Raw genomic sequence first — 21,193 nt, 5'->3', positions numbered from 1 at the left:
AGTTGCTCCACCAAGGTGTACACGGCCTTCAACTTGGTCAGAACATTTTGATTAAGGTTGGAGCTTCTGAGACCTGCATAACAAAGTTAGGTGAACTGATGGCAATTGTGGGATTTCTAAGACATAAAGAATGTAAGCTTGTTAAAGGCTTGTAGAATGACTTACCGAAGATTGCGGCGACCATCTGTGACACATGGCGCTTTAAGCCGGAGAGTTCGGCGGTTCTCTCCGTCAGAGCAGCCTCCGCTTGTTCGGCCTGGCTGACCAAAGCAGTTTTCTCCTCGGCCCAAGTCTTTCTTTCGGTTTCAAATTTCTTCTTCAGCTTTTCTTGTGCAGCAACACTGAACTCAAATTTGGCGTTGGCCTTCCGGGTCTCAGTTTCCTGAGTCTTCAGGCGGTTCTTCAGCTCAGAAATTTCAGCTTCAAATTTCTTGCAGGCAGCCTGTACAAATTCCGGGTTACAGTATGAGTGATTATTATGCCACATTAAAGTCCCAAGCACTTTGCAAGCAAAGACACTTGGCACTTGGGGGCTAATGTAAGCTGAAAGATTCTATTTACAATTGCCAGTTCATGAAGGTAAGCCGGAAGTTAAGTCTACAACATATTCTATCACAAGTAATAGACTTGGGGGCTAGCATAGTAAGACTGACTATGGAGTAAGCAAGAGGGTCGTACCTCAGATTTTTGCTGTATCTGCTTCACCATATCAATCTCCAGGTCCCGACTGTTGTGAACTTGACCAATGTAACCAGAAACAATGTCTCCAATGCTCAAGTTAGCATAGTCAGTGATCTCCAGTCTAGCCCGGCGGCGCTCTAGCAGCTCTTCCTTGGCAGAGCATCTGGACAGCATAGTGGGTCTTCCCGGCTCAACATATTCAGTCCAGGTAATCACCACATCCGGGTCATCGGCCCGTTGAGCTGAGCTGGGAATCTCCGGGTTGTCGGAACCCGCCATGGTTTGTTCTTCAGTTGAGGTGGCGGTGTCCGGAGCTGGTGCAGATGGCGGCTCATGAGCAGAAGCTTCTGGTTCAGTCAAGACCGGCTCTTCGACCGGCTTATTTTTCTTGGCCCTTTTACTGAGCTTGGCTTGGGCACTGAAAGTCAAAAGATTAGTACAGAAAGCATAAATAAGATAAGCACAAATGAGATGATTATCATTACCCGGGTGCGGTCTTGAAAGCCGGCAGGTTAGATTGCATGGAGTCACCAGAGGAAGGTGAAGTTTCCTGATAATTTGAATCAGATGAATTGAGTGGTTGACGAGTGACGCCCGCTAAAGGATGAAAAGGGTAAAAGTTGGAGATAACCTCAGTCCGGCGCTTTCTTGATGCCTTGGGTAAGCCGGAGGAGAGGTCTGCATCCTTGCTGGACCGGGTTTGCCTCCGGCTCTCATGAATCTGTTGCTTCAAAAGAAATTGAGGATCTTGATAAGCTAAAGGATGCGAAAATCTTACTTTCCGGGTTACTCTTCGGACATTCAGCCTTGGCAAGGGGTCCGAGTCGGAGGAAAGTATAGTTACCTCTTCAGTCACCGGGTTACTCGCTCCGGTATCATCCTACGGATAATCAAGTCAATAAGGCGGTTAAAAAACAGACGAAAAGCAGAATAGGAGCCTAACGAATCAAGGGTTACCTCTGATTCGGAGCTATCATCCAACTGAAGCAGCTCTGAGGCGCTAGGCCTACTTCCCTTCTTACGGGGAGCGGCTCTCCTGGCGGCTTTCTTAGCCTTCCTGGCTTTTTTAGCAGCCTCATGGTCATACTTGACCTTCCAGAACATGTCATTAGCCTGGAAAAATACAATAAAGGTTTCCTTGAAGTTAAAACAAACTGTTAAAATGGAAAGTAAAGTGCTCAGATTGGTAGCTTACCGCCGGAGCCGGGTTAGCTTGGCAGAAGGGGCTTAAGCCGGTCCTCCCGCAGTCGTCTAAGCTCTCATTCAAGAGAGACTTGGTCATGTCGTCCACGACATCCTCAGGAAGATCGTTGGAGCTGTGCCGTAGAGGGTTATCCTTCCGGCCCGTGTAATCACACATTAAGCCGGGGCGGCGGCTCAGGGGAATCACCCGCCAAGAAATCCAGACCCGGACCAGATCAACGCCGTTAAGGCCGTTTCCCAGAAGAGCCTTAATCTTGTTGATGGTAGGGATCAGTGGTTGACGTTCAGCTTGAGATAGTTTGTCTGGCAGGGGGTGAGTTGGCTCCAGACGCAGGGCACAAAAGCCGGGCAGAGGGCTCTCATCAGCCGGAGAGGTATCTTGGCAGTAGAACCATGTCTGGTTCCAGTCCTTTGGGTGGCTTGGCGGCTCAGCATAAGGAAAAAGGCAATCTCTCCGTCGTTGGATGGAGATTCCGCCAAGCTCCAAGCTAGGCCCGTTGGCGCACTCATTCTGGCGGTTCAGATAAAACAACTCCCTAAAAAGCAGTAGGCTGGGCTCTACTCCAAGATATACTTCACAGAATACTTGAAAGTTGCAAATATTCGACACGGAATTGGGTCCTATGTCTTGCGGCCGCAGATCGAAGAAGTTCAGAACATCTCTAAAGAATTTCGAGCCGGGAGGTGCGAAGCCCCGGCTCATGTGATCCACAAATATCACCACCTCGCCATCTCTTGGTTGAGGTCTTTCCTCCGACGGGTCAGGGGCACGATAAGACATGACCTCCTTCTTGGGCAGGTAATCCGTCTTCACGAAATCAGCTAAAGTGTCATCAGTAACATTGGATCTCATCCAGTTGCACGTGATGGGTGCCTTGGGAGCCTTGGGTGGCATTGTGAAAGACGAAAGCCTATGACAAAAGGAAATGTCCGGTTCAACTATAAGCCGGAGAAAGTTTACAGTTCAATATTCAAGATGGCGGCTTATGAAGGGGCCTAATGACATGTGGCTAATTGCGTCGGGTTATCTAAGCCGCTGAGGGCATCGTGAGTAATTCAAGTTGTCTAAAACATTATCATAAATGATCCGGAAATTTTACAGCGCATGGCCTCTTTTAAGCCGGAGATATGAGCCGCCATAGCTAAACAGATGCAATTTTTGACTAAGTGTGGCGCAAACAAGTTTCACATATCACAGTAATTATTTTGGATCAAACGATCGGCTAAAAAGGAAAAATTTCTAGACCTAGAAAGCTGATACAGATAAGTTCATGAGCTCTAAGGGGATCTATTTGCAAGTAAAGGGGGCGTGATACTATTGAAAATGGGTGCGAAACCACAGCCGCATGAGTTCTATATGTCTTCTGGATCTAAGGGGGCCGTGTAGAAGAATCTGTGAAGAAATGGCGACGAACTGCGAAGAACAGGGGAGAACAGCAAGAACCCTAATGCGGATCTACTCTATGGAGTGGCAAGGACTTACGGGTGCTGATGAGTCGCCGCCGTCTCTCTGGACAGGTCAGGGTGATGCAGCGGCCGAGGTTGACGAAGACCAGGAGAGCGGTGGCGGCGGCGGAGCTCGAGCTCTCGGGTGTCAGAGGAGGAAGACGATGGAGGCGACAAGTGAATGAAGGCTTATGGGCCGGGCTTATTTATAAGGTGCGGCTAATAAGTGGGCGCGAGAAACGAGGAGGCCACGGCGTGATTATCTCGCCACAGAAGCGCCTCGATTTTCGGGATGGCCATTAAAGATAAAGATCCGTTGGAGTATGACAGAATAAAAAAATGGACTTAATGGAAGATGACGTCATGGCGGGTTACCAGGAATCCAGAAGATGACGTCACGGCGGGTTATAACCTTCGCACAAATATAAGCCGAAAGATTTTCTCTCAAAGGGATTGAAGATTCACATGAACCGGTTCAAATCAATCTGGGGCCTAATGTTGAGAATATAACCATTAGAGTCACCCGCCCAGGAGGGGCCGGGTTACGTCATAATGGTCATCATGCGAAGCCCAGCACCAAAGTTGAAGACGGCGGGTCAATAATGGGCTTAAGACCCGGAGATGGCTTAAAGCCCGTAGTGTTAACCGCCGTTAGGGTGAAACTTGTAGTGTAAGGCAAGAATAGTTAAGAGTCCAAGCCGGACACTGTTATGAGCCGGCCGGGACTCTGAGAGCCGCTGGGCGTCAACCTCTCTATATAAAGGGATGACCCGGCGGCGGTTTAGGGACAAGTAAGACAAAATCGATAACCAGGCAGGACGGTTTAGCTCCTGGTCATCGAAACCCTAATCAATACCACCTCACCTGGACGTAGGCTTTTACCTTCACCGTAAGGGGCCGAACCAGTATAACCCTCGTGTTCCTTGTCCCGTTTAACCCCTTTAAGCTTCCTAGCTGCGATGGCTCCATGACTAAGTCCTTGCACGAGGACATCTGCCGTGACAATTCCACGACACTAAGCATGCACCCTAGGACACATATTTGTTTTTTGAACCAATTTATATGCACTGGAGCATGTGCATGTAGTTCAAATTTGAATTATGCACATAAATGCATTGAAAACCCAGTTAATGCATAAAAATGTCCAAACAAACCCCGAAAAATCACAAAAAATCACACAACACTCCAGTTGTTCTATGTTGACACGAGAAAAAAAATTGAAAGCAATAAGAGGCAATGGATATTGTTTCGTCCCCAAAGGTGGGAAGTTCCCTACCGAAAACCATCATGCTTGTTGTGAGAAGCATATACCCAAACCTGCCACAAATGGGACAAAAAATTTACCATGGCATGTTGATGCCGCTACATGATATCATGCCAAGTTTCATGAATTTTAGACGAGTTTTGGATTTACTAGAATTTAAAAACCAGGTATCTCAAAGTTCGCGGCCGAGTGACGGTGGCAGGGTGTTTGAAATTCATTCCCGTTTCTTGCATGGGACCTAAGCGTGCGACCAAGGACACATATTTGATTTTTCAATAAGTTTATATGCACTGGAGCATGTGCATGTAGTTCAAACTTGAATTATGCGCATAAAATGCCTCGAAAACACAGTTAATGTATAAAATATGTACAAACGAACCCTGAATAATTCAATTTTTTTGACGACACACCTATAGTTGCATGTTCACTGCAGATAAAAAGTTCTAACAATTCAAACACCATCCTTTGTAGCTGTGACCACATTACGTAATTCAAATGATCAAGACGATAAATCAAGTGGATCGCACACAGTTTATTATCACCAACCGTGTGAGATGCAGCACAAAATATCTTGGAGCACCGTCGGTGTATAGTACGCCCATGCCTTACGAGAGAAGGTGCGTCGGCTACAGTCCACAGCTGGTGTGTCAAGCACACTAGCTAGCTCACTCCCCAAATATCATTTCACTGTTCATTCGTGGCCGGTGAAAGATGGGGACGTGGACCCACGTCGTGAGGGCAACTTCGGTGGCCCACTCCGGCGAGAGCGCGGCCGCAGCCGCCAGGCGCATGCTAACAAGCTTTGTGAGGGCGATCGCCGTCTGCGTCCGGGCGGCCAAGGCAGCCCAAACGGCCGCTGTTGCTTCTCAGGCAGCGGCAGTAGCATCTACCTCGGGGATAGCAACTGGCGAGAGCGGCACAACAGTTGTCCGTTCCGCAGCGGCGGCCTTAGCCCTGCTGGAGGCCGCCCACTGCCATGTCGAGGCCGTCCACACCCAGGTCATGGCGGTCATCGCACAAATCGAACGAAGCTTCTCCGACGATGGTCGGCAACCCACGGCCGAAGAGTTGGCAATCGCTGAGAGCGTTCGAGCAGCTGCCCGTTCCTGCACGGCATACCTTGCCACGACGGAGCCCGCCAGAGCCCACATGGCGTCCGCCCACGCCCAGCTCGTGGCAGCCTTTTCTAAAGATATGGCGGACGCGAATGGCGAGATGCTTGCCGAGTATGGTGCAATTGATGCCATGGAGCCCCTTCCCCAGGAGACCGTCGGGCGCGAGCTGGACATGGAGGCAGTGGCGGAGATCAACGAGCACCAGCCGTAGTAGTACTCTTTGTTTTGTTTAATTAAGAGCACCGGTCTTTAATTTGTTAGAGTAATGTTTAGGTCAGCTACCTCTGTTTAATTGCTGAACTTGCTCGATTAAGAAGTTAGTCTCCTTTGTGTACCCAAATTATGCAATGACGTGGATGACCACTGTAACCAGGGAAATTTGAATCAAAATTTTTGACGTTCAAACTCAACACACACGGGTTAAGCTATCTGAATCGTTTGTGATGTTCACATATCGTACACAGTTCTGCATAAGGGACCATGTCTGATGACACTTTGCGCGCCAGTTTTTTGGCTGAAGCGATTCCTAATTTTTGGCTTCCGCGGAAATATCTACCTCCCTGCCCCCTCCCCCTTACCAAAAGCCACATTTCCCCTCTTTCCGCCTTCCTTTCCAAGTTGAAACCTTCACTCATTGCTTGCAGCGCCGCCACCTCCTCGTCGGCGACCCTCCTTCACGCTCCTCGGCCTCGCCTATCCAGGCAGGTAATCCACACCCGACCCCCATCCTCCTCCTCTTACACATCTCACATGCCCCTATCGCTAGCGTGAGCACGACACCTACCACCCAAATCACCGACCCCTCCACCAAATAAGCGCCGGCCTAAGCCATGGTGCACGTAGTATAGCCAGGACCTCAAGGAGCATTTGGGAGCTGAGAAGCAAATCGCGGCCGCACGCGCGGATGAGGTCGCGATGGCTGCCATTCGTGCCGACCCCCAGATCTTGAAGGAGCACCTTGCCATTTGCTAGCTATGCCGGTTAAGCATGCTCGGTTTACCCCGTTGTGTGTGCTGCTCCTGCCTTTCATTCACAAATTCTAGTGAATTGTGCTATCTAATTTTACCATGCAATCTGTTGCTCTAGTGTATATGTTCTATATGTCGTGCAGTGTGGTGCTCACTTATTAACTATTTTGTTAATTAGTTGTCGTCTTCAGTTAACTATTTGGTTCAGTTCTGCAAATGTGATGTTCAATTCTTCAGGCTGCAATTTTGCATTGTCTTCCATGTGAGAAATAAATTGAATTTTGTATTGTTGTGCATGTGAGGAATAAATCGAATTTGGCCGCATTAATACATGAGAAACATAGACAAGTGCTATATTTCCTAGTTCTTAATCATGCTTGGTTTGGGTAAATGGGTTTTCCCTGTGGCTTGAATTAATCTAATGAATCTGCAATGTGATTATTTTTCATCAACATATTTTACTGATAGCATGCGAACCCTTACTTACCTGATGACTAACTACCTTATATGTGTTGCAGGGAAACAATGGAAAGCACTAAGGTTTACAATCGAGGTTAGCACGTGCATGGTCTGTTGTCTAATAGCACATTATTGTGCAACTGCAGGAACCATTCTAATATTTAGGTTTTTAACAATTTGGTCTTGCACATGTAGGTCCTGCTGTCAGAGGTTTTGACCCAGTGTTCGACCCTTTTTGCATATGGGGAAATGAGTTGTCCATGAATATCAGGTAAGTCAAGAAACTCAGAAAGACTGTTAGGATAAAGAAATTAGCGACAAAAAACAACAAGATCTTTGTCTGCACAATGAAGAAGACATCAGTTCACTACAGGATGGTACTAACTATTATACCTTGCCTTTTTAATTCCTTTGCCCCATTTCCAATATAGAGAAGATATTTATGCACATCCTTGTTTTCAGGTCTTTGCAAAGCAGTTCACTGATGATTACCTCTCAAACCACCTGTATGGTCAGGAGGCGAGGAAGGTATTCATACAACACCCACGGTTCATTATTGAAGTGGTCTTGAAGAGGACGAAGGATGGATGGTCAATCATCCACCGGCACTGGCCTAAAGTTAGAAAGACCTTCAACATCAATGAAGGCTCAATATTCGCCTTCTGCTTCAGCAGTTTTCCAGATGAGATACATCTGTCTATGTATCATCTATGATGCTAATTTCGAAAGGTTATAGATGTTGCATGTGAAACTTGGTCCTGGTGTAGTTGTGTAATGGGGTAGCTGAGTGCTGAAGCTATATGATGCTGTACTCTGATGTATTTCAATTATGAAAATGAAATATATTGTGTGCCTAATATGAACTGCCAATTAGATTAATAAATGGATTATGAATAATCGGATAATTAGCCTACTAGTGGCGAATTAGCCTGCCAATTGGGTTTTGCTATTGCAAACGGTTGTTGAAAAAAATACCGTGGGCGATGACCTCAGGCAAGGCACACAGTTTCTAGGAATAAACTGTGTTGGATCAATGAACAATCACACACGACTTTCTCTTGAAAACTATTTGCATTAGGCCACCTTGCGCAAACGTTTACCACATGAAAACTATGTGTGATGGACAGCCTTTGCCACACAGTTTCTTCCACGGACCCTGTGTGATATATTCAATAACACAAGCGATTTAACGGGAAAAATTGTGTGTGATGTACCTGTGAACGGAAACGTTTTCCTTCGAGCGACTGTGTGGGATGTACATGCGAACGGAAACATTTTGTGCGGACTGACTGTGTGGGATGTACTTGCGACTGGAAACAATTTCTCCGTATAATTGTATTTTTTTAGCTCTACTATACATATTTCCATATTTGAGCGCTCGCCGGTCGCACACGACCTCATTTTGCCGAACGTGTGTGCCAGGAGGGCATATCCCCCACTTTCTCTGGGTCGTGTGGGAAGGACCCCCCTATCGCCCACACTCACTTGGAGACGGTTCCAAATGCCATCGCGTAAAGGGGTTTTAAACCATTTGTTTAGGTGCTCGCTGTACTAGTGCGGGTTTATAGCCTCGGCAACCACTCCATGTTCCTCGGGATCAATTATCCGATCATCCAACCAATCATCGATCATATCACCGGCAATGATTACCGTGCTATGCAACTTCCATTCGCCAGGGGGAACCGTGTTTACACATCATACCATGGGTTTCATGAATCACCATATCCGGAGATTCGTCGACACAGCTTGTTGCCAGATAATCTTCAGTGTGTAAAAGGCATCAAGCTTCCATGCGATGGATGGCTTTTGCAAACCTGGCATGGGGCGATGTGGTTCATGCCAACAGCAAATATGCACAACTTGATTCATACTGATATCTAGACTGAGCCATGTATCCTGCTGCTGTAGCATGACCCTCTTTGGTTGGATATTATGTACTATTGTTAGTTTGAAGCACTCCTCTGGTTTGAAGGATAGATACCTTTCTGGGATCAAGTGTATCCTAACTCACCTGCGTAGGATGTACTGATAATGATGATGAAGATTCTGTGGCAAGCTATGATAGACACAGTTTTACCTATATATAGTCGGAGTGCGGCATGCACGCAATGTGGCATAACACCGGCAACACCTTGCCGGTGATGTTCAACGGCCGGCAGACGGGCAGCAAAAAGGTTCTGGTGCTGCACACCAAAAAGAACTTCGACCAGTAGAGGACCAACTGGGTGATGCACCAGTACCACCTCGGGGACCTGGAGCAAGAGAAGGAGCGGGAGATGGTCCTCTACAAGATTTTCTACCAGACTAACACTAGAGCCAGGACTAAAAAGATTATAAGTTAGTTTGTTATTGTTACTTGTACTACCTGGTCGTCTGCAAGTTGGTATTGTTGTTAACGATCTTTCGGTATGAACTTAGCATTTGCTTCCAACCATCATGTTGTGGGTCGACGTGGATATAAAGCTGAATCATTTGTTTCGAAACGAATTTTTAGGCACCTGATTTTTATTTGATGGGTACCATAAGCACCTGCCGTTTGAATTCCCAGTTCTCCAAAAATTTTACATCTTCGAAGTACGCAGGGGATCCATCCGGTTTCACAGGCTGATAGTTGGACGCGGCATGTCGGAACTGGGATGTGGCATGCCAAGCCCAGCTGCAAATTGTTAAAAGAGAGGAGCGATGGATTTGGGCCTTCCAGAATAGTTAAGTGTCGCGACCTCGACTGTGAAGTGCCTCCCATGGACTAAAAAAGGCCTAGTCCGTTATTATTAGTTGAAATATGTAAAATATTCCATAATGAAAATAAATATGTAAAATGCAATGAATTTAGTCCGCTTTCACTGAAAACCATCCGATTTGCATGAAATTCGTCCGTGGAACCACAAGATGGCTGTCCATACTAAGCCTAACCATATGGAACCAGCCGGTCCATGGCCGTACGCAAGCAAGTGCATGCACTTATTATCACGATGGGAAAATAATGCTGACGTCTGGGATGGTGAACCCCATGAAGTCTTCAACGTACTCAATAAACGAGAGAATTCTGCAAGTACAGACTGATAACTGGGATCCAACAGGTATATTGTTTTTTTAGGTCAAGCAAGTTTCAACTGGGCTGTAGACTGCCCAGGCTTGGTTTTGTTTTTAACAGGCCCAGCCCATGACGACAACGGGCACAAAGATCCAGCAGGTATCTACTGGCCTCTGGCCCGCCAGCGTTAGTTATATTTTGTCTTAGAACATCCGCAGGCAGTTTTTTTTACTGAATCAAACACATAGCCCAGTTCTATTTTCCTCTTGAAACGCCATGTCCTACTTCCATTTTCTAATCTCTACCTATAGTTTGACTAGTTCATATACACGTATCATTATATTGAAATTACATAAAGTTCCCTTTTCATATTTACATCCTTATTTTTTTGGTTTTCCCTCCCAGCGCTGATTTTTTTACCACTGGTTTTCCCTTAAACCAACTCAATTGTCCCACGTCTTATTTGCTTACAAAAAAACGATTTTTTTGGCAAATCAATAAGTTATTAATAATAAATTTTTATCATTTCGGGATTACAGTAGTTCGGACTCCACCGAAATTTGCAAAATAAGGTTGAACTTTTTGACCGTGGTCCTGGGCAGAAAATGGGCTGTAATAAATTCCTTAAGAATTAGCAAATGGGCTGCAAATTATTAAAAAAATAGCAAATACGCTCTATGTTGTGTGCCACAGATTTGGAGGGTGACTTGTGGGCCTACTAAGTTCATGCGTACACAAGGTTTCTCAAAAAAAGAAACTTGGTCAACAATAGACTCTACCAGTGTCAGACCGTTAGATGTCAATCTAACGGCAATCATGCTTCTTCAGTCTCTGATCTTCCTACTCTAGCCGCCCTAACCAGTGCCACCGGAACCGCCTGCTCCCGCCTCCCGTGGCCGGCTGTGCTGCCGAGCAGGCCTCACGGCCCCACCATACTCGCATCGCTGGCCTGGCTATCTCTCTACTCACCCACACCTCCTGTTATTTTCTGGCGACGGCAGCCGAACTAGTCAACCCTCGTACTCCCCACCGCGTGGGCAACCACTGTCGAGTCTTCCCCGGCTCCATGTCGTTCCCTTCCTAGGCCTCGCCGTCGTCCACCGCCCTGGTGCTCTCGGTGCGGCGTGGTCAGCATGGTCAACCAACGACATCCATCGGAAGTGGACTGTATGTGGAGAGGCTGACAGCTGGGTCCACGGACGCACACAAAGAAATGCCTCCTTATTACACGCAAAATAATGATTCCTCCACCTGACAGCTAGGACCCATCGGAAGGGCCTCTGTATTTCGCGAAAAAAGTTCCCCCACTGACAGCTCGGACCGACCAGCTATATCTTCGCACGCAAGGAAGTGCCTCCTTATTACGCACAACAAAATGAATGGTCCCCTTGCTAGCTAGGACCCACCATAGTGAGAGGCTGACTTGTGGGCCTACTAAGTTGACGCGGATGGAGGGCTTTGTCAACTTAGTCAATATGAACGATTCTAGCTCCAGTGACCGTACGATGTCCATCCAATGGCCATAGTGCTTCTTCAACCTCTAGTCTTCTTGCTCCAGCCGCCCAAACCAGCGTCGGTCGTGTCGCGTGCTCCTGCCTCCCGTGGCCGGCTGTGCTGCCGCGGAGGCCTCACCGCCCCCTACTACTCCCGCCGCTGGCCAGGCCATCCCTCTACTCACCCACACCCCCTGTTATTCTGCGGCGACGGCAGCCTCACACCGGAACCAAACCAGTGAACCCTCGTACTCCTCTCCGCGTGCGCATCCAGTGTCGCGTCTGCCATGGCTCCGCGTCGTCCCCTTCCTAGGTCTCGCCGTCGTCCACCGCCTTGGTGCTCTCGGCGCGGCGTGGTCAACATGGTCAAGGAACGACTTCCATCGGAAGAGTACTGTATGTGGAGAGGCTGACAGCTGGGTCCACGGCCACAGCAAGGAAGTGCCTCCTTATTACACGCAAAATAATGATTCCTCCACCTGACAGCAGGGACCCACCGGACGGGCCACCATATTTCATAAAAAATGTTTCCCCCTGGGTGCTAGGACCCACCAGCTACATCTTCGCACACAAGGAAGTTCCTCCTTATCCTCCCTGACAGTCGGTACCCACCTGGTCGAAGCATATGTAGCGTTGTCATTCTGGTCGCGAACATGTACACATATACTGGTCGATCGGTCTGTCTGCAGGCTGCAGCGATGAACCGTGGCCGAGTAAGGAAGGGCGCGTGTCATAGTAGAGGCGCGGACGTAGCATGTACACATACGTACAGCCAGGGTGCAAGAAAGTAAATACGGCCACATACGTACATATGTGCGGTGTCTCAAACGCCTACTCGCGCATACATACGGCCCGGGCTCGTGTACATGGCTTGGTCCGAATGGAGAAACTGCATCGTCGTGTTCATCTAGGGGAAATGGAATGCCTCGTGTTCATCTGGAGGCAACGGAATACGTCGTGTTCATCGAGAGGCAACCGGCTTGGATGGAACAGCCAATCAAAACGAGGCCTGGCGTACCACAGAACGGAGGAAGTGGCCTTATGTTGGACCGCCTATGGTTGAAACGGGATCCTGTTCACCGGGAGGGGTGTGGCATACCGCAAAACGGAGGAAACAGACTTCTGTTCGACCTCCTACGGTCGAAACGGGGCCCTCTTGATCAGGAGGGGTATGGTGTACCGCAAAACGGAGGAAACGGACTTGTGTTGGAGCTACGGTCGAAACGAGGGTCCTGTTCATCGGGAGGGGTGTGGCGTACCGCAAAATGGGACTCCATGAGCTACTGTTCATCTCCACCATCGGCTTCCTATAGCCTCCACGGGTTACTATTCATCCACCGTCGACCTCCTCCAGCCTCCACCTGCGATTGTTCATCCACGGGCTCCTGTTCATCCAGCCTCCACGCCTCCGCCACCGGCTACTGTTCAACCAGCCCTCTCCACGGGGTCCTATTCAACCACCCCTCCACAGCCTACTATTCATCCAGCCCTCCACCTACTGTTCAACCAGCCCTCCACGGGGTCATCCTGTTCATCCAGCCCTCCACGGGGTCCTGTTCATCCGCCCACAACCGGCTCGATCGATCGGGGTCCTGTTCATCCAGCAGCAATGGCCTCTACTACCATGGAGTCCTGTTCATCCAACCCCCATCGGGAACTGTTCATCCAACCCCCCCAACAATGCTCACTGTTCATCAAGAGGCAGTAGGTTCGATCGGCTTCAGTTAGCAGCAGTAGCGAAGGAATCGCTCGATCGGGTTCACTTAACAGCCAGACGATCGATCTCTCGGGTTCAGTAACGCGTAGCCTACAGTGCAATCGCTCGGATTCAGTAGGCGAACGCTTCGCTCGGGTTCAGTTAGAGCGCAACGCCTCGCACCCACACGCGTACGTGTACAAGAGAAATGTGCATCGCTTGACCCCCGACCACCTATCGTAATGGGGAACTCCTCGATATTTTCTTCGCCGTCGCTTCTACCATGGTTTTTTCTTTCATGGATGGCCCAAATAACGTCATGCAGCTGCGTCTCCGGCCCGCCCAGGATGAAAAGCCCATTTCTTTCATGATTTTTTGTCATAGAAGTAGGAGCCCACCACATCTATGATGATACCGGGTTTTGTCACAATTATCGTTCTATAAGTGTCATAAGCATGACAAAAAAAATTCGTTCGACCCAAAATGTCATGGATGTGTCTTTTTTGTAGTGGGGATAGTTTCCTGGTCGGCAGCCTGGGCTAGCAGGGTGGATGTTATTTTAGTTTCTATTTGTGTTTCATTCATAGTCAGATGTTGTTCTCATGTATGATGTTTGAAGTATTCTTGTGGCATTTGTATCCCTTGTATGTATTCCCATCTATTATGTAATGGTACACTGTAATGATATCCACCTTGCAAAAGCGTCTTCAATATGCGGCTCTATCCTTGGTGGGACCTTCGAGTTTCTCTCGGATAGGATCGCATATTGGGCGTGATAAGTTGGTATCAGAGCCTCGACCGACCATAGGAGCCCCCTTGATTGGTCGTAGCACGGCCATTGTCGAGTCTAGAAGAAAACTATTTCTGAGTCTAGTTATATCGGAGAGTAGGAATTCTTTCTACTCCTGAGCCCCTTCGTCGATCTGGTGAGGAATCTTGACATAGGTGTTTTGATTCTTCTACTCTTCCCATTCAAATTTTTCTTTAGGGTCACGTAGGTGTTTTCGTTCGTTGTCCATCCTTTGTTCACCCGGTGCACTTCTCTTTGAGTTATTCCGTTCTCTTCAACTTTTGCAACATCGATTCTCAGTTTCTCCAACGGAGTTCGATCCTTTTCAAGTTCAATCCTTAGTTCTTCTCAATCGGTATCCATTCCTTCCTTCCCAAGTTTACTTTGTTTTTCCCAACCTTCCACCCTTTTTCTTCTCGGAGTCCGAAGTCTCGAATAGAGCATCCAATTCATTCGTGCGAAGCCTCTTCATTCTTTCCTCAATTATTTCAACCGGTGAATTCTTGTCTAGTTCGTCATTCTTCTTCTCCTTTTCTTTCCGGTGGATTCAATTCCAATTTTCAGTGGTGATTATATTCTTTCCCTCGGCTCAGGTGTTTCCCTTGCTCGCTCGCCTCTTGCTATTCGATTTTTCCGGAGAGTTGAAGTTATCTCAGGGAATTTGTGTTTCCGCTCAAGACTAGATTCTTTGATTTCGAGGTTGCTACCTCATCCAAGCCATTTCAGTCAATCGGTGCGTCTTTCTCTTCTAACTATCGTTCCAATTGTGGTTCTTTAGTGGGCCCTAACCCATAGGTTTATCCCCAGGATCTTACCCGGCTCTTCTAATTTTTAGGAGATATTCTCTAATTATTTTCAAGTTTTACGTAAGAATGAATTTTCATCAGTCAATTCCCATCTCCGAGAGTGCTTTCAAATTCTTTTCAACTTCGGCTCAACATTTCTAGTATTCATTGTTCCAGAGCATCTCTCTAATTCTTCACGGTATTTCTCATCGTCATTGTCAGCTTTGAAGACCGCAGAAGTATTTCTCTTAAATCTTGTCCGTTCATGTGAAGATTCTTGGTTCTAGCTTCATTCCATCCTCATAATTGTTTTCGATTATGAGAATTATTTAATACTCATCCGCAACATTTAATGAGTTCTTTCCTGCTCGATTCTCCGGAGGCCGTCACTTCAGAAGAATTCTTCATTCACGACATTCTTTTCGCGTTCTCAAATTCTGCCAGTGCTTCGTTCAAGTTTTCTTTAATCAGCTGGTAATTTCTTCATTCTCTTGTATCTAAATCCCCTGAAGTATATTTATTCTTTTAATTCTTCCCGGCGATTCATTCTCTTTTCTTCGGTCGTTTTCATTTCTTACATTGGTTCGTTGAAGACCTTCCCAAGTTTGCGCCATATATCTCCTCAATCGTTTTCAAGAGGAAGAAGTTGCGTACCAAATCCGTTTGTCATCAATTTTAATTGATGAGGATAAGCTTAACGTAATTCTTATTCTCATTTCGTCGTGGTCAAGTAATTCTTTTCTTCGGAGACTGTTCATGATGAATAATCTCTCGGCTCTAAGTTGTTCATCTTTTCTTACCCGGAGTTCCAAGTTTTTTCACGGTTGTCTTGACACGAAGCTCAATCTTAACCATCGCAAGGCTTGATCTTGTTCTTTTCAACCTTCGTTTTCTTTAATCCTTTTGGTTACGGAGTGTCAAGTCCTCTTTTGAAGTCCTTTTTCTTGCCAATATCTGCTTTCCTTTTCTACTCGGATGCTATCCAAATTCCCTCGTTCTTATTCCTTTTCTATCTTGTTAATTATAACCGGAGTGGTTTCATAGTTTCTCTTGTTCCTATTTTCTACCCGAGTGCTCTCGACCTTGTTCATTTTCTCTCTTGCGCTCTTATTTCACCTTATCCTCTTTCTCTTCTGTCGCATTCCTAAGATCTCGGGACGAGATCTTCCGTTAGTGGAGGAGAGTTGTGACGCCCCGAGACCAATGTGCCAGGTGTCTTCCAGTATTCACCGTCATTGTTGTGTCATTCGCTTGCATGTTGCACTTTGCCATGTCATAACTTTGTGCATGTTTTTCAAAACTTTCATCCGTCCGGGCCTCCCAGTTCTCTCTGTTGTCTGTTCTGAGCCCAGACACACTCGCACGCGCCCACGGCACCTCCAAAATATTATTTTATAAGTGGCATAAAAACATTCTCGGAATGGGTTGAAAGTTGTCGTGCGGTGTTGTTAGGTTGTTCGTAGACTTCCTGTCAAATTTCATCGCATTTGGAGTTCGTTTGATGCCCCAACGGATAACCATAGCGGCAGTATAGCCGGTCTATTCATCGGACGTTTTCGGTCTCCGGAAACCCTGTGCCGGGGCCGCTTTCTCTTCTCTACTCTCAGCCCACAACCTCCTACACAGGCCACTAAACCAGCCCACTAGCCCACCTACACCACCCCTCCGTTTCGGACCGTCTGATTGCGATCGAAGGGTCCAGAAACCACCCTAAAGCCCTCCATCTAGCCCCCCTTGTCTATATATAGATAGCCTCCTTCCTCCAAAAATGAAATCCTAGCCTAACCTAACCTCTCCCCTAACCTCCAGCCGCCACCCCCTTGATTTCTGTGCCCGGCCACAGCCCCGCCGCCACTAGTCGCCGCCAGATCCGTCGTTGCCGCCACCTGAGCCACCAACCACATCGCCCCGGCCTATCGCAGCCTGCCACCTCAGCGTTGGCAGCGTCCACGGCCAATCAGGCGCTGCCGCATGTCCCCCGTGTGACCCCAGCCACTGCGGCCTGCCGGGGCCCGGATCGGGCCCTCCCGCCCCAGATCCGCGTTGTGCCCCGCCGCCAGCGCCTCCCGAGCCGCGCTGCCCGCGCTCCTCCGCTGCCCGCTGGGCGACCTCGCAGGCGCCCCGCGCGACCCATCTGCCGTTCGAGCTCGCCGCTCGCTGCCGCCGTGCCTCGCCGCCTGAAGTTGCTGGAGCAGGACTGTGCCGCTCCGTGCCTCCACCTCGTCGTCCTCCTCCGCGTCGTTGCTCGCCGGAGAGCTCACCGGAGTCGCGCCGTCGTTGCCGGATCCGGGAGAAGTGGGAACAGATCCATCACTCCCCCAACCAAACGCATCCACCGCGCCATACCACTCCGTCCCGGGTCCTCCCCGTCCACGTTTTAGCAAGGTTGATTTCATCTAAGTCCCTAAGGTGTAGCAGCATGTGTGCATCCTTGTCATGTCATAACTTTGTGCATGTTACTCCGATTTGGGTGTATTACATGTCAAATTGTTCATATCTTGATGCTCTACATGATGGATGCATTTTAATTCATGTTATTGTTCATATTGATGCCTTAATTAAAGTTTCAAAGTGCTAAGTGATACAACATGCTGAAAACTGCTGTAACATGTCAATTTGTCCTTTTCATAGTATTTTGTGTGATTTTATTTTGAGCAACATGCCTACATGCTTAGAAGCACAATCATGTTATCTTTCCATTGGTGTGAGTCCATTTTCAAGATATGCGCTGTGGTGACTAGCATGATCTTGCAAAGTAGGGTACTTGTTGTTACTGTTCTGCAAAGTCTTAAACTGTTATTTTGTGATGCCCTGTTTACTTGATGCTACCATCAAATCTATGCTTATTTTGGAGATGTCCAGTAAGCATGTTTTGAAGATCATGTTATGCTCTATCCATCCACGCCCTTGTTTCATTTATAACCTTCTATAGCTTGTTCTTTTGGTGCCCTTAAATTGCTTAAAAATATAACTATTAGCATGCCCAGTTTTCACCAAGTTTGTTATAACATCTTGTCAAGTTGACTTGAAGCTATCATCAAATCTGTTGCTCCAATTATCATCAGCAGTAGTGATGTTTTGTTAAGGGTGTTTAGTACTTGCTTTCCATGCTCTTTGATGCCACGAATAGTTCATGTAGCATATACTTTTGTTGTCTCAAGGTATGCATCATGAATCTGTTTTCTGCCATACTCTGTTTTTCACCAAGTCTCAGAATCTGTTTTAACTTGCAATCTTGTCTTGATGAGTGCCATTGATCTAGGGGTTATATGGAGATTCTTAGTAATCATTGTTTGCCATGTATAACCTGTACTTTAATTCCATGCTTTTGATTGCTATGATCTTGCAATATAGCATCATTCTTTCATCCCTCCAACATGTCAACATGTTATTTCTGCTCACATGTATGCCCTGTTTTTCACGAAGTCCTAATCTGTGATATAAAGTTGCTTTTTGCATTGATCATGTTGCATTGATCATATTTGAAGTATGTAACCTGTACTTGAAGAGAATATCAAGTTTGTGCTCTTTTTGTTCCTGTAGCCTGTTGTTTCGATGATTGCAAAGTGCCTAGTTGCTGTTTAAGCAGATTGTTGTTATATCTTGTATTGATTGTATGTGTTGAACCGTTGCTCTGTTTTGAGCATGCTCTATATGAAACTTGCTTGGTTTTGCATGTAGTTTCATCATGCCATATTGCATCCATGTTTTGAAGTGTTTTTTATTGTGTTTTTCTTTCATTTGCATCAATACCGTGTGTAACTTGTTTTGCTCATATCCTCTACATCGTAGCTCCGAATTAAATGAACCTTATATGTAACTGACTAGAAAGACGTGTAGATCATTATGGTGCACTTTAACTTGCTATTTAATAACTTCAACATAATGTATTATTCAGATCTGGACCAATTTCGAAATTCCCATATGGGGAGTTTCCGGAATTGTTGTATGTTGATTCCGGCCTCATTTAAACTTGCTTTGATGTGTGGTTCTTGTATGCATCATCTCTTCCCATGAGTAGCATCATGTAGCCTTATCATGCATCATACTTGGTTGAGCATCATGTCATGTTTATGTGTTGCGTGTTTACCATGTTGTTTGCTTTTTTCCGGTTGTGCTCCTTCTCGATAGTTCATGTTTTGTTGCGATCGTGAGGATTCGTTCGACTACGCCTGCTCGTCTTCTTCATGGATTCGGTCTTCTTCCTAGGGGGATTTCAGGCAAGATGACCGTCACCTTGGATCTCACTATTATCTTTGCTATGCTAGTTGTCTCGATGCTATCGCTATGTCGCGCTACCCACCACTTGTTTATCAAGCCTCCCAATATGCCATGAAACAGCCTCTAACCTTTTCACATTCCCATCAAACCGTTGTTTGGCTATGTTACCACTTTTCTTAGCCCCTCTTATAGCGTTGATAGTTGCAGGTGCAGTTGCAGGTTGTTCCATGTTGGGACATGGATATCTTCGGATATCATAATATCTCTTATATACTTCGTAATGGGTGGAATGCTCGGCCTTTTGCCTGGTGTTTTGTTCCACTCTTGCCTCCCTAGTTTCCATTATACCGGTGTTATGTTCCTTGATTTTGTGTTCCTAACATGGTTGGGGTTTATGGGCCCCCCTTGATAGTTCGCTTTGAATAAAACTCCTCCAACAAGACCCAACATTGGTTTTACCATTTTCTCAACATAATACTAAACCTGATAATTAATTAATTGGAATAGTGGGTCGCGTCCCTGAGGATTCTTAATTCCACATAATACAGGGGGCCAGTGCTGTTGGCGCTGGTCCAAACTAGAGCACCTTGTTGCGGCCCCTTGGCAACTTGGGTCTCAGCCAACCGTAAGCTTAGCTCATCAGGTCGTGTCCTGAGACAAGATACGCGCGTCTACTATCAGTGTGTCGGCACGCCAGGAGGTCTTGCTGGACTTGTTTTACCATTGTCGAAATGTCTTGTGGACCAGGACTCCGAGCTTGATCGGGTGGTTCCGAGAGGAGGAATTTCCTCTGTTGATCGTGAGAGCTTATCATGGGCTAAGTTGGGACACCCCTGTAGGGTTTTCATCTTTTGAAAGCCGTGCCCACAGTTATGTGGCAGATGGGAATTTTTAATATCCGGTTGTATAGAACTTGACACCAGATCCGAATTAAAATACACCAACTGCGTGTGTAACCGTGACCGTCTCTTTTTGAGTGAGTTCGAGATGAGAACATGGTGGGGTTATGTTTGAACGTAAGTAGTTCAGTATCACTTCTTGATCATTATTAGTTCGCGATCGTTTGCGTAGTTTCTCATCTTACTCTTGTACTCGTAAGTTAGCCACCATATATTGCTTAGTCGCTTGCTGCATCCTCGCCACTTGTCCATTCCATACCCATTAAGCTTTGCTAGTCTTGATACCCATGGTATTGGGATTGCTGAGTCCTCGTGGCTCATAGATTACTACAACAACAGTTGCAGTTACAGGTAATGCGATGATCCGATGTGAGAGCGATGTTTCCTTGTTTTGGAGTTCTTCTTCTGCTTCTTCTTCGATCAGGGGATAGGTTCCTGGTCGACAGCCTGGGCTAGCTGGGTGGATGTCGTTTTAGTTTCTGTTTGTGTTTCATCCGTAGTCGGATGTTGTCCTCATGTATGATGTTTGATGTATTTTTGTGGCATTTGTATGCCTTGTATGTATTCCCATCTATTATGTAATGGTACGATGTAATGATATACACCTTGCAAAAGCGTCTTCAATATGCGGCTCTATCCTTGGTGGGACCTTCGAGTTTCTCTCGGTTAGGATCGGATATTGGGCGTGACACACTGCTACCAAACTATCATCTTACTGTGCTACTAATCACTCTGCTGTAGATATTTAGTTCTCCAGGTGTGGTTGAATTGACAACTCAACTACTAATACTTGCAAATATTCTTTGGCTCCAATCGTGTCGAATCAATAAATTTGGGTGGAATACTCTACCCTCGAATTTTTTTGCGATCCCCTATAATTGTGGGTTATCAAAACCTTTTTCTCGCGCTGATGCTGGGGTGCATAGCTCTATTTGCTGAGTCACTTCGGATTTATATCTGTTGATCACAAGAATCTGAAGGATGATAGAACCAAGATCGTTCCCTCTAAGACGAGGGGTGGGAAGGAACTGCCATCTAGCTCTGCACTTGATTCGCCTTCCGTTTTGAATAGGCTTGCGACACCACCACCTGCTTTTAATTCTGATATGTCGCAAGTAATTGATGATGCTACTTCTACT

Source organism: Triticum aestivum, chromosome 3D (assembly GCF_018294505.1).
Source record: "Triticum aestivum cultivar Chinese Spring chromosome 3D, IWGSC CS RefSeq v2.1, whole genome shotgun sequence".
Classification (NCBI taxonomy): Eukaryota; Viridiplantae; Streptophyta; class Magnoliopsida; order Poales; family Poaceae; genus Triticum; species Triticum aestivum.
This window is presented reverse-complemented; position numbering follows the sequence as displayed.